The sequence below is a fragment of the Sphaerodactylus townsendi genome, linkage group LG03, assembly GCF_021028975.2.
Source record: "Sphaerodactylus townsendi isolate TG3544 linkage group LG03, MPM_Stown_v2.3, whole genome shotgun sequence".
Classification (NCBI taxonomy): domain Eukaryota; kingdom Metazoa; phylum Chordata; class Lepidosauria; order Squamata; family Sphaerodactylidae; genus Sphaerodactylus; species Sphaerodactylus townsendi.
The window spans coordinates 66,528,436-66,543,060 of NC_059427.1; positions in this window are offsets into that span (position 1 = coordinate 66,528,436).

Sequence of the window (14,625 nt, forward strand, 5' to 3'; positions counted from 1 at the left end):
GGAATTGAAATCCCAATTAGCTTCCGTGCCATGTGGTGCAGTCAAATGGCAGCAATGAATCTCATTGTTGTGACACAAAGTAAAGAAATGCTTTACTGCTAGCACCGCTATCTCGCTTCCACATTTTCTTGGATCTCTATCCTGAAGCAGGTTTACTTCAGCAAGTTCTGATTGTATATATCTGTTGCAAGTCTTGGAGGAACAGTCCAAAACAAATAAATCTCTTTGGCCGTTTCCGCCACGGCCGGTGTTGAGGCGGAGCCGTTAAGCGCATAGGAAGCTTATCTTGCGTGGCGGCCTCATGACATAGGAAACGACAGATGGCGAAATCTCCGCCGGAGCAGCCTCTTCCCGTCCACTCACTTATTGTCCCGTCGAAATCGGCCTGATCATGGCGATAAGCAGCCCATACAGCTTGCCCTCCGACCTCCTAGGGGTCGGAGGGATGAAGCATGGTAGCAGGCTTCAACCAGCAGGCCAACGAGCGCCCGGCTGGCAATGCAGGGAAGCTGGAAGCTAGCGTGTCATCCCAGTGCAAGTTGCTGTTAGCACTTTTTGGCTCGCGGGGAACAGCTGTTGAAGGAAAAACAACCTTTTAAAGGGTTGTTTTTCAGGGCAGCTTGACGCCGCCGTGGGGGAGAGGGAGCGGAGTCAGGTCGGCGCTGCTGCGTTGCAGCAGCGCCGCCTGTGCGAATAGCTACCTGGGGACGGCGTTTATCCCGTCCCCAGGGCGCCATTAATGGGCCGTGCGGAAACGGCCTTTCTTAATGCACCAAAAGTGTCCCAACTCCCAATATCAGTTGGGATCCTAGCCACCAATTTGTAACTATGGCTTCAAATATAGTGTTTTAAGTTGTTCTTCTAATATTAGCTACTCATTACACACAGCACAAGTAAGATGTCCTTGGGACTTTTGAGAAACCCCATCTTGGCTTTATCTTTTTGTAAAGCACAAATAAAATGTCCGTAGGATGTTTTAAAAACAACCATTTTGGCTTTTTTGTTTGCATAGTGGATGTTTTATTTTTCCTGCCTTCCACCCCACCCTCCCTTACAGAAGTTACTTTCATTTTTGCAGCAGTTTGTGTCTGCCCTGTGGTGGGATCCAAAAATTTTAATAACCGGTTCCGATGGTGATGGGATTCAAACAGTGGCACCGCCGCACACACGTACCTCCAGTCCCTATTGGGCAGGGAGGTTGCTTTAGTAACCCTTTCTCGGCACTCTGAAAAAATTAGTAACCACTTCTAGAGAAGTGGTGAGAACTGGTTGGATCCCACCTCTGTGTCTGCCATTTTCTGCAGCTTGAGAGTTTGGCTGCCACCGTTTGCTGTATTTGTTTTCTACAGAGGTTTCCTCTGCTTGTAGCTCATCTAATTGCTATTTCCTTGTAAAAAGTTCTCAAATAAAGTTTTTTTCCCCTGGCAATCCCGCACATGTGTATTTTTTTCCTTTTCTGTTTAGAGGGAGATGTATTTATACCTTGCAGACACCATCTGAGAATCGCAGCCACTCAGAAGCCTGGTCTACTTCCAATTAAGAAGCACTTGGGACAGGTCTACTCTTTACTTTCAATTGCTATAAAGCAAGGGAGGATTCTTCAGAAAGATGCCTCATTTACTCTCACTGTCTCAAAGCAAAAGTCAAGAACTTGTCTCTGATTATAATGAAAGAGAGATACAGCAAGGTTAATTTCAACCTCCTTCAAGGATAGAAATCAACTACCCATGTGTTGAAGCTTTCACCTTGCCCATTAATATTTCTTATCCACCAATGGAGCCTAAAATTACCTCTCAGTGATCAAGACAGGAGTCAGCTAATCTCCAAACACCACCCCCAATGGCCTTATTGTTCCAGGCAAGGTGAGTTTGTCCAGAACATATTTGCAGTCCATCTCACCTCAGATCAGCTCTCCCTCATGTGCATCCATTTGCTCCACAATTAATAGCTTCGTCAGAGAAAGAAGATGGAAGTGAGAAGCAGATGCCAGTGGAGAATTTTATGATTCATTGGTATCAGTGGCTTGGGTTCAAGCTGCCAGCAGCATTGAAAGGAATTGTGCATGAGGAAAAGAGATTGTCTCATTCAGTGATAAAAATATCTCTGAACAAAAAAACCACCTTAGTCTTCCCAAGAAAAATAAAAATCAGTGTTTGCGAATCAGGGTTTATTGTTAGAGAATTTAAGTAAACTTTTTGTTTCTAAGATGCTGACTGGAATCTAGCTCAGAACAGTTGCAACTAATCATACTTTGCTGTATATTACACATATTAACCATAATCAACCTTTTTGTCACAAGCTGAGAGCGATGGAGGAACTTGTAGCATTCTCCTGGAATTTTCAAACCAAATTTATGTAGTGATCTGAAAAGATGCTTTTCCATAACCACTGCTGAATCTCCTTGAGAACAGGTGAAAGATTTCATTCTACTGACTTATCAGATGGAAGAAATAGGGTACTTCTTCCACATGGCAGGTTTAGCTGTTTAACCATAACATTCACCAACCAGCTCAGGGGCAATCTACCTCTGGTTATTAGTTGTGGGATACCAAAAACAAAGGAAGATCCTCACCATCTACATCCCTTGTTGAGACTGATTGGAAGCAGAATGTTTAATTAGTTGCCCCTTGGGTGTCATCAGCAAGGCAATTCTTATGCTCATCAAAAAAGCAACATCCCCAAAGGAAGTGAAAGCTTGCTTTCAGAACATTATTTCCTCTGTAGCAAGGATCAGCCCTCTTTTTTCTATGAACTCTTTAATTTCTGGCATGTAAGTTTCCTGGAAGTTCAGAACACAGGGATCCAAATCAGCAGCCAGTAGTTTAGCTAGGCCCCTCCACTCTGTGCCAAGAGGCAAAAGCCTACATAAAGACTCTGCTTAGCATCACAGGCCTGAATCCATCCATGCCAATCCATTTAAGCAAGGCAGCTCAGTGTTTTCTTTGGATCTAGGCCTGACCAACCTGACAACAAAATCAAACACTGCAAAGCTGTTTAGACAAGGGGTGCTTCTGCCTCTGAACAGAATGGACAAAAAAGGCTTTGTTTCTTGCTTAGATTTCAGATTATTATGTTTTTACAGGCGTGAATTTGATGGTCTTGAAATGGATCGTCTGCTAGCACCATTTGGAGTTGGTTATGGGCGCCACCACAAGTGCACATCCATAAGTAGGTCGTTCAGAACACTTAAAACCAGATGTCCAGCCCTCCTAATATACTGCAACTGTACTTATCAATGTCTGCTGATTGACCTTACCTTTTTAAGCTGCCCTCTTATCTGCTCCCTTATTGCTTTTGGAAATTCCTTTGTTCTTTGTTTTCACCATATGTTTTGTGCTTCTGGCTTTGCATGCAACCTGAAGGCTCACTACTAGACCACTGTGATACAAAGTGCCTTAAAAGGGATTTGCTCATGAAGCAGAAGCCTGAAGTGATAAAATAAACTGCGCCACTTAATATGTAGGGAGGGTTAGGGTTATGTCGGGAGGGTGTATGACTTTTGAATTATTGTCTTTTTTTAAAAGGTAGGGGAGAGAAACGCTTCTTGAAAAAAGTCCAGGTCTCTTTATGCTGAGCTACTCTTCTTCAGACAAGAATGTTTAAAAAAACACTGAGATCATTCAAAATGTGATTTGCCACCTGTAACCTGGAGGAACAGCCAACTATTCAGGACAGTATTGTGAGACCAGAGCCCATGTCTGGTCATCAGCAGCTGTGTGTGTCATTAAAAACTGGTAAGGAAATGAACCCACATAACTCAAAGTAAGGAACAGAAAAGATAGCTTTACTGGACAGCATAGATTACCCATACAAAAAGACAATTTTTCTGTGCTGAGATAGTTCTCATACAGGGTAACTCTCTAGCAAAGTCACCCCGGGTGCTCTCGAGAGAGACACATCTTAACCAGGAAAAGACCTCAGTCTTTATAGATACAAAGAATACATACGTCATACAATCATACCTGTAAACGTATCCCATAAGATCATTCCCCTTTTGTGCTATGCGCATGAACCTTAAAATCCCATTGGCTTGTCTGCCCCTATTTCTTACGTGTCACATACACAAATGCTGGAATTTTCCTTTCTCTGTCAGCTCCTGTGTTTGTCCCTCCCTTATGCAGAGGGGCAATAAACTAACTTCTGCCTTTTCTGGTTTCCAAGAATAACCAGTTTTTCTACTTTTCTAAGTTTGCTCCTAAAGAGAGAAATACCTCCAAGGTATACAGATTTTACATACATTTCTTAGGGTGGGGCATTCCCATGGAGACACATCTTATTCCCTTTTCCTGTTTGAAATGATTTTAACAAATATACAAACATTGATTTTAACAATTATACCATTTGATTCTAATACATATATATTAGAATTATAGTGGAATACCAGTAAATATGAATCTCTCATTTCCATTTCAGTGTCCATTGAAATATATATATATATAGAAATATATGAAATATATTGAAATATATGAAATATATATATATACACACACATTTTCCTATTAACTAATCACATTCCTTTCTATTCTAACCTCTGATCTCTTTTATTGCTCTATTTATTCATGTAGCTATCCCCTATAGCTAGTTCTGACAAAATTATAAAGTATATGTCTTCTTGTTACCGCTGCTGCCCGGGTGACAATAAGTGATTTCAGCTCAGCAACGTATTGAGGCGCAGGAAGCCGGTGTTTTCTTCAAGGCAAAATGTTTTATTTGGAAGCGGTGGTGACAGCTCGGGCAGGAGAATCGCGCTCTCATAACCAAGCGCAAGAACTTTTATACACATACATCAAAAGGGGCAAAGGGGCAAGGAAAGGGGGCAGGTAAGGGGGCAAGTCCCTTACCGAACACCAATAAAGAAACAGCAGTACAAAAGGAAGATACAATTACAACTTTTGTGAATGGGATCCCAAAATCCTGCTGTTAAGCGTCTTCCCACGAGACTTCGCAATGGTGCTGAAAGGAGAGTGGAAAAGGTCCATTCAGAGAACCTGGGTGGGCTCGCTACCGCATCCAGTTATCTGCGTTATCAGATGGCTATTTCCTTCTGTTATGACCTGAGGCTCCCGCGCCTCAGTCCTGCAACAAAAGAGAGTTCAAAACTGTCCAATGGTGGTCCTGACACGTTTTCCAACGGCTGGAACCTCTGGGTGCTGCTATCAGATTTAATTTGCAAAACCAAAGGGGGTCTTTGTCTTCGCTAAGGAGTTGGCAGGGTGTTGGTCTAAACTGCATTCCAGGGCTAACTTCCTTGTCCATTAATATCAGCCTCTACAGGCTACTGCTTTTACTAACAAACACACATATCAAAAATAACATTTCTAACCCTAAACATTAGAGAAAACCTTAGAAAGTCTTCAATACAGCATAAGCACATAAGAATTTTCATAAATTAACAATGACAAAACCTTAAACCAACTAGAGAACCTAGCTAAAATATAATCCTAAACAGTGGGCAAATCATAAATTCAACACTAAGAGGGCTTTCATTACATCCTTAAAGAGGGGCAGAGGCAAGAGGGAAACCATATAACATTGGCACAACCACACATACGTCCTTTGCAAGCCTTATGGAGGCTTCTGAGCCACACAGGTCTCTGCGTCCTGACATGGAGCCAGTGTAGTCAGGTAACTTGACTCAGGAAAATATTTTGGCTATTTTCCTGGGCGGTAACATTCTGTCACGTATTAACCTTTAGTGACAAGATCTTAAAGATATTTATCTTTGGCTTGTCTGCATAACTACTGACAAGCTTCTAACATGCAGGCCTGCTGGTCTCTATACAGAGATCTAATTTTGATTCTTAGAAATCTTTGGTTCATTTCTCTGATTCTTACAAACTCAATATTCCTTGATATCAAATATAATTTTTAGGCATTTCTGGCCAGTTTCAAAGTATGATTATGTGGTCTCCAATATGTCAAAGGTAAAGCAGGGACTCACCAGTGACAATCGTATTCACTGTCCATGCTATGCCCCATTATTCTATATTGCTTAAGACTCTGTGGTTGTAGGCCATATTTAGTTAAACTGCAGTGGCCTATCCTTGGCCCACTGGAAGGCCAAGGAGGAAGCTTGTTTTGTGTGTTATAGATATTATAAGACATTATTATCCTACAGTTCAAAATAGTGGTGAGGCCTGGAGTTCTGGAATTACAACTGATCTCTAGCCTACAGAGATTAATTTCCTTGGAGGAAATGGCAGCTTCTTAGACTCTATAGAATCACACCCAGTTGAGCTTCCCACCCTATCCTTGGCATGGCCTGATCTACATTTTTTTAGGTAGCCAAAAGTACAAAATGACACCCTCCACAAACTATACAAATATTCTTCTTTATATACACATATGTAAACAACAACTATTTTAAATTAGAATAAATTATGTTGACTTCTGTGAACTGTTAATGAATCAGTCGCGAAGCTACAAGGGGGCGGTGTGTGTGCGCTGTGCACCAGGTGTACGCCTGGGGGGCACGGAAAATCACCCCCAGGCACCTCCCCCTTTCCCCGCCCCCCACGGCGTCCCCCTTCCCACACTTACCTTAGTTCCTTTCCTTTTTCAGATCTTTTTCAGGCTGCAAAAGGCTTGTTTGCAGGAACTACAGTTCCCAGGAGACCTTGGAGCTCACAAGGTCTCCTGGGAAGTATAGTTCCCATCAGGCTGTTTTTACTGAGAACAGGCCTTTTGCAGCCTGAAAAAGTTCTGGAAAAGGAAAGGAATTAAGGAAAGGGGGGGAAGGGGGGAAGGGAGGGAAGGGGGGGAAGGGGGGAAATTAGAATGCACCCCGGGCGCAGTTTGGCCCAGCTACGCCTCTGTAATGAATAATTACACTTTACATTATTTTATCTATATATACTGTTTGACTATTCCCCCAACCCCTCTGCACGCATAAAAATCCAACCCAAAGAGAAAGATTTTCAGCCTTACTTTTTCCTGGACATTTAAAAAAATACAGCACCCATAATTTTTAGACAGAAAACACCGAACATACCTCAAGCAGCTTAAGTACAGTGCCATTTTCTGAGCTCGCTCAGTCCCCCCTTGCCTGTTTATTTGCAACATTTTTGGTTTGTTTTTTTATTGGGGGGGATCTTTGAAGCATTGAATAGTGTAGGAGCATAGAATGCAGTACAAGGCTATGAAGCACTGAAGCATCAATTCATCACAAAACTAAAAAATAAAGAGGGGGAAATTGCATAATAGTAGCCAGGAATCGTTTCAAGGGGGTGAGTGTAAACAAAAGGGAGAATTGAAAACATTTTACAAACATTATAGGCGATTGGCGTGGAAAGAACTGTAGGCTTGCCCAATTATCAGTTGCAGCTTCTACTTTACCAAGGGCTGCAATTCCTTTCTGAGGCCTAGGGTCTCCATCTCCCTACTCCACTTCCTAACAGCAAACCAATCAGGGGAAGCAGAGCATGTGTACTGCAAAACAAGTATCTCTACTGAGCAATTTAGTCTCCCCCACCTATTAGCAACAGCCTAATCAGGGAAATGGGCATGCATGCTACAGAACAAGCCATCTCTTCTGGACAATTGAGCCACACCCTCCTCCTGCTGCTGCCCCCCCCTTCCCATCCCACAGTGCACCTGCCCCTCCTCACCACCACCCCAAAAAATTTGGTTCTGTCATCTACAGGACTTTGCCAATCTGAACAAAACCTCCTCCCTTACAAACTGCTGAAGAAATGGCTTTTGTGTGTTTGCCCACCCTAATCAGATGTAATAGTAGGATCAATGGAACAAACAGAGTTGGTTTTGACACCCTGCTTTTCTCCATTGAAATGAATCTCAAAGCATCTTACAATCACCTTATCCCTCACATAACAGGCACCTTGTGAGGTGAGGTGGGTGAGGCTGAGAGAGTTCTGAGAAACCTGAGACTGTCACTAGCCCAAGGTCACCCAACAGGCTGCATGTGGAAGATGAAAATAAATGTACTTGAAGTAGGATATGGAGAAATAAGAAGGATTTGACTTCCTGAACTAACTAGGCACCCCTCTACAATAATATAATGATTCTAATGAACATGTAGACTTGAGTAGAGACGGATAATTTTTTATCACATAAGTTATTTCTGGCCACATTTCTAGCATCAAGCACTGAATATCACCCCAGCAGCAAGCAAAATACCCATAATTCAGATTGCCCACACAGTGACTTGGTTCCAGCTTTCTGAGAAAGGAACAGCAGTTGTTTATGTCAGGAACTGGTTATAGCAATTAAATATACTTGCCTGGCCACTCCACAGCATGAGATAACTCATGGTTAGTTTTAGATGGGAGAGCTGTTAACTTCCTAGTTGGTAAATTATTATTCTTGGTAAATGCCCTTTTCATTGCTCAACAACTGCTCCTTGAGCTACCTAATTAACACTTTTCTAAACCCAGAGTTTATTTGGCTAGTAATTCCAGAGGCAAGAGTCCTGTGGCTTTGGTAACCTAGTCATCTGTCAGACAGCTGGAGACTTGACCCTCTTGCCCTTCCTCAGGTGAGTTTCATGTTTCTTTTCTCTGGTGGATAAATGAAACTATCTCAAAATATTTGTTTTTCCATAATCAACTTTCTACTCTGCTGTGGTCCAATAACAGTTCATATGCAATACAGACCTAGGAGAGGGCTTATTCACACTGCAGAAACCATAATTTTTATTCAAAAACTGGGGTTTTTTCCTCTCAGAAAGCTTCAGAAGGAAAGTTCAGACAACTTACATATGTGAGTTAACTTCAACTTTGGGCCAAACCACACATAATGCTGGAGATCCAATGCATATTTTAAGCAGCAAAAATACTGAAGGGATCAGAACTGTAGTGTTGGGATAGGGGAGAGGGTTAACGCTTTCTCCCACAACACTCCCTTGATAAATGTTTGAATCTCTCCCACAGGCTCCTTTAAGCCTTGGGAGATTAAAAAAAGGACAGAGATTCATACCTCTGGAGTATTTTCCTTCAAAGGGCTTCAAGAGGACCAGGCAGGCTATTTCTAATCAGCAAGGGCACAGAGGGAAAAGTTAAAATAGTGTTTTTAAAGATAAAGTTTACATCCTGGGATCTAATTCTTGAACCCTCAGGTACATATGAAATTTTTAGTCATCATAGTGGTAAGCCCATGAGAAGAAGGGAAGGAGTGAAGTTCAGCCATCTCTAGTGAGAAACCAAGGTTACATTTTAAATAATCTCCAGCTGCAACTGAAACAGAAACATTTAATCCTTAATGTGGTGCAGAGGGCAATGTGCATGAGAAAGGCAGCACCAATCACCACTGCACAGGCCAAACACAAATCATTGCTATATTTTAAATTGTTGCATAGGAAAGAGAATGTTGGTTGCTTATGATGCAAGGGTAAAGGATTCCCGCTTCTACAAAGTTTTCAAAGTATAGCAATCTCCTGGGCACCTGGTTACTCTAACCGTCACTGATAATATAGAATAAACATGTTAGGTGCAATCCAAACAGTGATTCACTCTTGTTGCACGGACAGGCAGGAGCAAAAGGCTTAACAGGGAATGTCTTTTTGAATACTCTTGGAATTCACTCTCTGGGGCAGTGATGGCGAACCTTTTCGAGACCAAGTGCCCAAATGGCAACCCAAAACCCACTTATTTATCGCAAAGTGCCAACATGGCAATTTAACCCGAATACTGAGGTTTTAGTTTAGAAAAAACAGTTGGCTCTGAGGCGTGCATTACTCAGGAGTAAGCTTGATGAAGCAACTATGCAACGCTTTGAACGGGTCGTGCCCAGTGGCCCAGGCCAGCCTATGTGTGTGGGGGGTAGGTGGGGTGGGGGGTGATTTTTTGCCCCTCCCTCATGATGAACTCTGTGCGCGCGTGACCACAGAGAGGGCTCTGAGTGCCACCTCTGGCACATGTGCCATAGGTTTGCCACCACTGCTCTGGGGAATATTAAAATATGGAAATTCCTTTTTGCAAGCATTGTAAGTTGCAGGCTTGTTTACATGATCAAGATTAGAAAATTATATAATTGTTAAGATTTTTATTCTCCAATTTAATGAATAAGGGAAGATGTTTCAGCCACATAGATTCCTGATGTTTAGGGTCATTTAATAGACCAAAGAGTTGCTGAATTAAATTGTGAACTTCAATTGATAGAGACAATAACGCCAAAGAGTTTTGAGGCATTCTAAAGACTAGCAGATATAATCTGGCATAAGTTTACAGTGATCACAAAAACATTATGGGACTGTGGCTTAGTGGTAAAGCATCTGTTCTGCATACAGAAGGTCCTGAGCTCAATTCCTGTCGTCTCCATCTAAAAAGAGGATCCAGTAGTAGGTCATGGTATATTTACTGTGTAAATATGTACATAAAAGAACACATAATGCTATTATTTGTGTGATTTAGTTTGGCCCCATTGGGTTCCCGGTTCTTGCATGCTAGCTTAAACTGATGGATTATTTAAATAAATTGCTGTTGTTTTGGATCAGCTTGTCTCTATTGAATGGACCTGAGAACCAGTGCCTAAGTGAATAGTATAGTCCAGGGGATACTACATGATATCAGAAGTGAGCCAGGATCTTCTTTGGGTCTCCAGCATCAAACAGGAACTTTTCAGGTTACACTCTTTATAAAGCAATGGAGCATTTTAAGCTTCCATTAGACTTATCCTTTGCGGGCAGTTTAGGAGAAAATTTAGTCACCAGAACTGATAAAGAGTCTAAGGAGTACAAATTGCAATTTTGCTTCACTGCATAGGGAACAAAGCTCCTGCAGTTTACAATAATTTGCAAGGTGTACTCGCAGACCCTGACTACAAAACCCTGGGAGATTTTAACAGAAAGACCTGAGACCCTAAAGAGCTACAGCCAGTGGACCTTGACAAACCAATGAACTGACTCAGCAAAAGATAGCTTCAGGTGTTCAGGGCGTCTGTTAGCTTTTAAAGAGCTCAAACCCATTCCTTTCTCTCCCCCCCCCCCCTTACTTTAACTGACTTTCCCAGTTACTTGATTGAATAAAAGTGTGAATCAACATCACCTGATTTTATGTGATGGATTGGTGCGATCCGTCAACTCAACTCACATCTACCCCTTGAACATGTTAAATGAAATGGAGACTTAAGTTAATTCAAACCTTGGAGTGTTGTGTGGTTTCCGGACTGTATGGCCATGTTTTAGTAGCATTTTCCCCTGATGTTTCACCTGCATCCGGGGCTGGCATTTTTAGAGGATCTGATGGTAATAAAGCAAGTGGTGTATATATACCTGTGGGATGTCCAGGGTGGGGGAAAGAACCATTTGCCTGTTAACAAGTGTAAAGGGTGCAATTAGAAAGCTTGATTTGCATGTGTTGGGTGGGAGCCACCCATTTAGCATGTGAGTAACCATGAAGATAGCATAATCAATTAGTGAGGGCATCAAAGGGATCAAAAGGCCAGGCTACTACAATGCACTTCCAAACTCAACCAAATTATCCAGGGAGATACCATGGCTGATGTTACTTAATGCTGCAGAGAATCAACAGGGATACACTCCCCATCACTCTGCAGATGAGGATGATTCATCAAGGAGACCAAAGCTGTTTCCATCCTAAACCCAGACTGAATCCAGATCAAAATGGGTTTAAATAACTCTTCTCCAAGACCACCTGAAGCTGTTTGGCCACCAGCTGTTCAACCATCTTACCTCAAAATAGAATATTGACCACCAAGCGGTAGTGGTTCAAATCAGTGGGGGCCAGGAATGCCTTCTTAAGAAGGGTCACATGACTCTCTCTTTCAAGACAGTCAGAACCACATCCTCTTGAAGAGAAATACTGACTACCTTCCAGACTTATTTGACAGCCCAGTCTGACTTAATGTTAGCAGCCACAAAGGGCAAAGGTATGCTTTATAAAGGCTCCCCAACTGCAAGTCATCCATTCAGCTAGGACCAGACCACACAGGGGCAGCCACAGACTGGACTCCACCAAATATGGAATCTAAATCACAGTGGATGCAAGCAATTTTTATGCAGCACAAAGCCATCACAGTGGACCTGCATGTTTCCCAAGTCTAGATTTTCAGGGGATAAGAGTCCCTTCACAACCTGGAAGAGCTCTGCTGGATGACATTGTGCAGGTGCAATGACGGCAGAAAAGTCAGCTTGTTTTACCACCATTGCTAGGCAGGATAACATCCTCTCACCTGTGCTTGGCCACATTCGCTGTTTTCCTGAAGCTGTACCGCAGCCCTCTGTGTGACTATTTCCTTGATCCAAGCTCCTCAGCAAACCAAGGGTTTTTATTTCAGGCTCTTTAGGAGATCAGAAGGCCCTTGAAATTCACTGATGCTGCAGTTATCACCCTTTTCTTGAACTCTAACCACCCTCACCGTCCCACAAAACCCAGCAATCTCTCTAGTATTAGTTCTTGGCCAATTGCACCTCTCTCCAAAGAAGACTGAGCCAATGTAGACTTCTTTGGGATTAGACCTCCTATGGCAATCTAAATGTCAGGAAACTGAACTATTATAAGACCTGCTCACCACTAATCCACTATACCCCACTGGGCCTGTCATCATAATTGCTCAGTCATCAATTTCTATCAAACTGAACAGGTTGGGGGCCTGAAGATAGAACCCCTAAACAGGAAGACATGGATCTCATATGTGAGAAGAGGGAAAGTTCAGACCCAAAGCAAAATATTTTTGCATCTCATCTGATTTCAATTTTGATGGCTGCCTTTAAATTACTCTGCTTGCTGTTGTGTTTTGAGTAGAGTGGAGACAGCAGGGCGGCAGGCTAAAAGGCTTCTGCAAACATTTGCACGCAACCTCAACAGGCTGTTGTGGAAACAGCTCTCCCTCCAAAGACAGATAGCATGCTGTTCCCCTGTGATACTTTCCCCAAAACATCACGTCGCACCATATGGAGCTTTGCATTGTGGCATGAGACATGGGAAGATGCTGAACTCAGGATTATGCCACTGCACACCTGGTTTGATTTATGTGACAGGGGGAAATGTCCAGCATGACGTACAGGCTTCAGACCCAGCTAGATCCAGGTCAAATCCCAGATGTGACTAGGCTGTCTCTCTTTTAGGAGGCTTTGATCACACTTATGTTTCATATTCATCAAATGGCTTCAGAGCATTCCTGCCCCACCCAATATCGTTTAGTAATAAGGGTCCCCTGTGTGTATTCACACAATACAGTAAGAAATATGTTCATGGATCCAACAAGTGGTACAAGTCTGATTATTTCTTCAGAAAACACCAGATGCATCAGTCAGAGAAACCATAACAAAGCACTGAGCAGCAATAGAAAAGTACTCCATTTCCTCTGGTTCACTCCAACCTTTCTCACATGGTCCCTAAAATTAATTTTTGCTTTTTCATTTGTTTGTTTGACAGCTGCAGCAAACTTAGCTGACCATGTGTATTTCAGGATATTTTCTCTTCCCCGCCTAAGGAATGTATATGATTGCTCATTAGGACCCAACATAAAAAGAGCATAGCTACTAGTTTGTTTTCCATAGTAAGAAGATGTTGGGGGCACACTTTTAAAAAACTTTACACAGCAATTAATTTAAATTTTCTCTGACAAATTGTTACCAACTTTTCCAGTTGTTGGTACTTTTCCTGTTCTATTTCTAAGGCAAATATGCTGAACACTTCTGGTATCATCCACCAATTTTGCCTCCACATCCTTTTCAAGATTGTCAACAAACATGCTGCAGGAATTGTATGCTATGTTTCTATTTTAATTGTGAAGCCAACTCTTTCTATTTCCTTTCCCTTTTTCATCTTCTAGCTTGCAAACAGCCACAGTCTCGAATTATATAATATGACTACAGCCTGAGTAAAGCTATTGAGAGGCAGAGCCTCGGAGTATACCCACTTGCACAGACAAGGCCTAGTCACACGACTAGTATATACACAGAGAATTCTAACTAAGCCCTCTTCCTCCTTCACCCACATGCAGCTGAATGCCTCAAGATGAAGGAGGGTTCCGCAACTGCAACCATGCGCCCCTCCCATTCACCTTATAAGATCATTGCATTTGAAAAGGGTTACAGGTCACTGTGAACATTTCCATCAATGCATTGAAATGCTTTATTCAATTATTTTGTTCCATCCATGTGCAGGCTAACTAATGTTCACTGTCATTTCAAGTATCCACAACATAATATTTCCGAACATAAATACAACCAGACTGATCCTCCAAGCCCTGCTAGCACAATACTAAACATGCAAAAGGAAAGCAAAAACTATACTTGTTCCTGTCGTTTTCTTGCCCTATAAAACCACAGAGCACAAGGTTTGTCAGGGAGAAGTCTTATAACAATCAGTTGTGGTTCAATGTACAGTCAAAGGCTTTCACAGCCAGAATCACCTTGCTGTTGTGGGTTTTTCAGGCCCTGAGGCCGTGGTCTGGTAGTTTTAACTCCTAATATTTCACCTACATCTATTGCTAAAACTTCCAAACCACAGCTTCACAGCCCAGAAAATCCACAACAGCCAGTTTTGTTGCCTTTGAGTCATTTCCCAATCATTTAGAACTGCTGAGCAGATAGTGTCTGCTTTTGCTTCAGGTGAGCAGATGTATTGAGCTACATTAGAACAGCAAGATCCTACTGCTTTTTGACAAAGGGAGTTTTTACTCTTGAAACCCTGGAAACCTTGT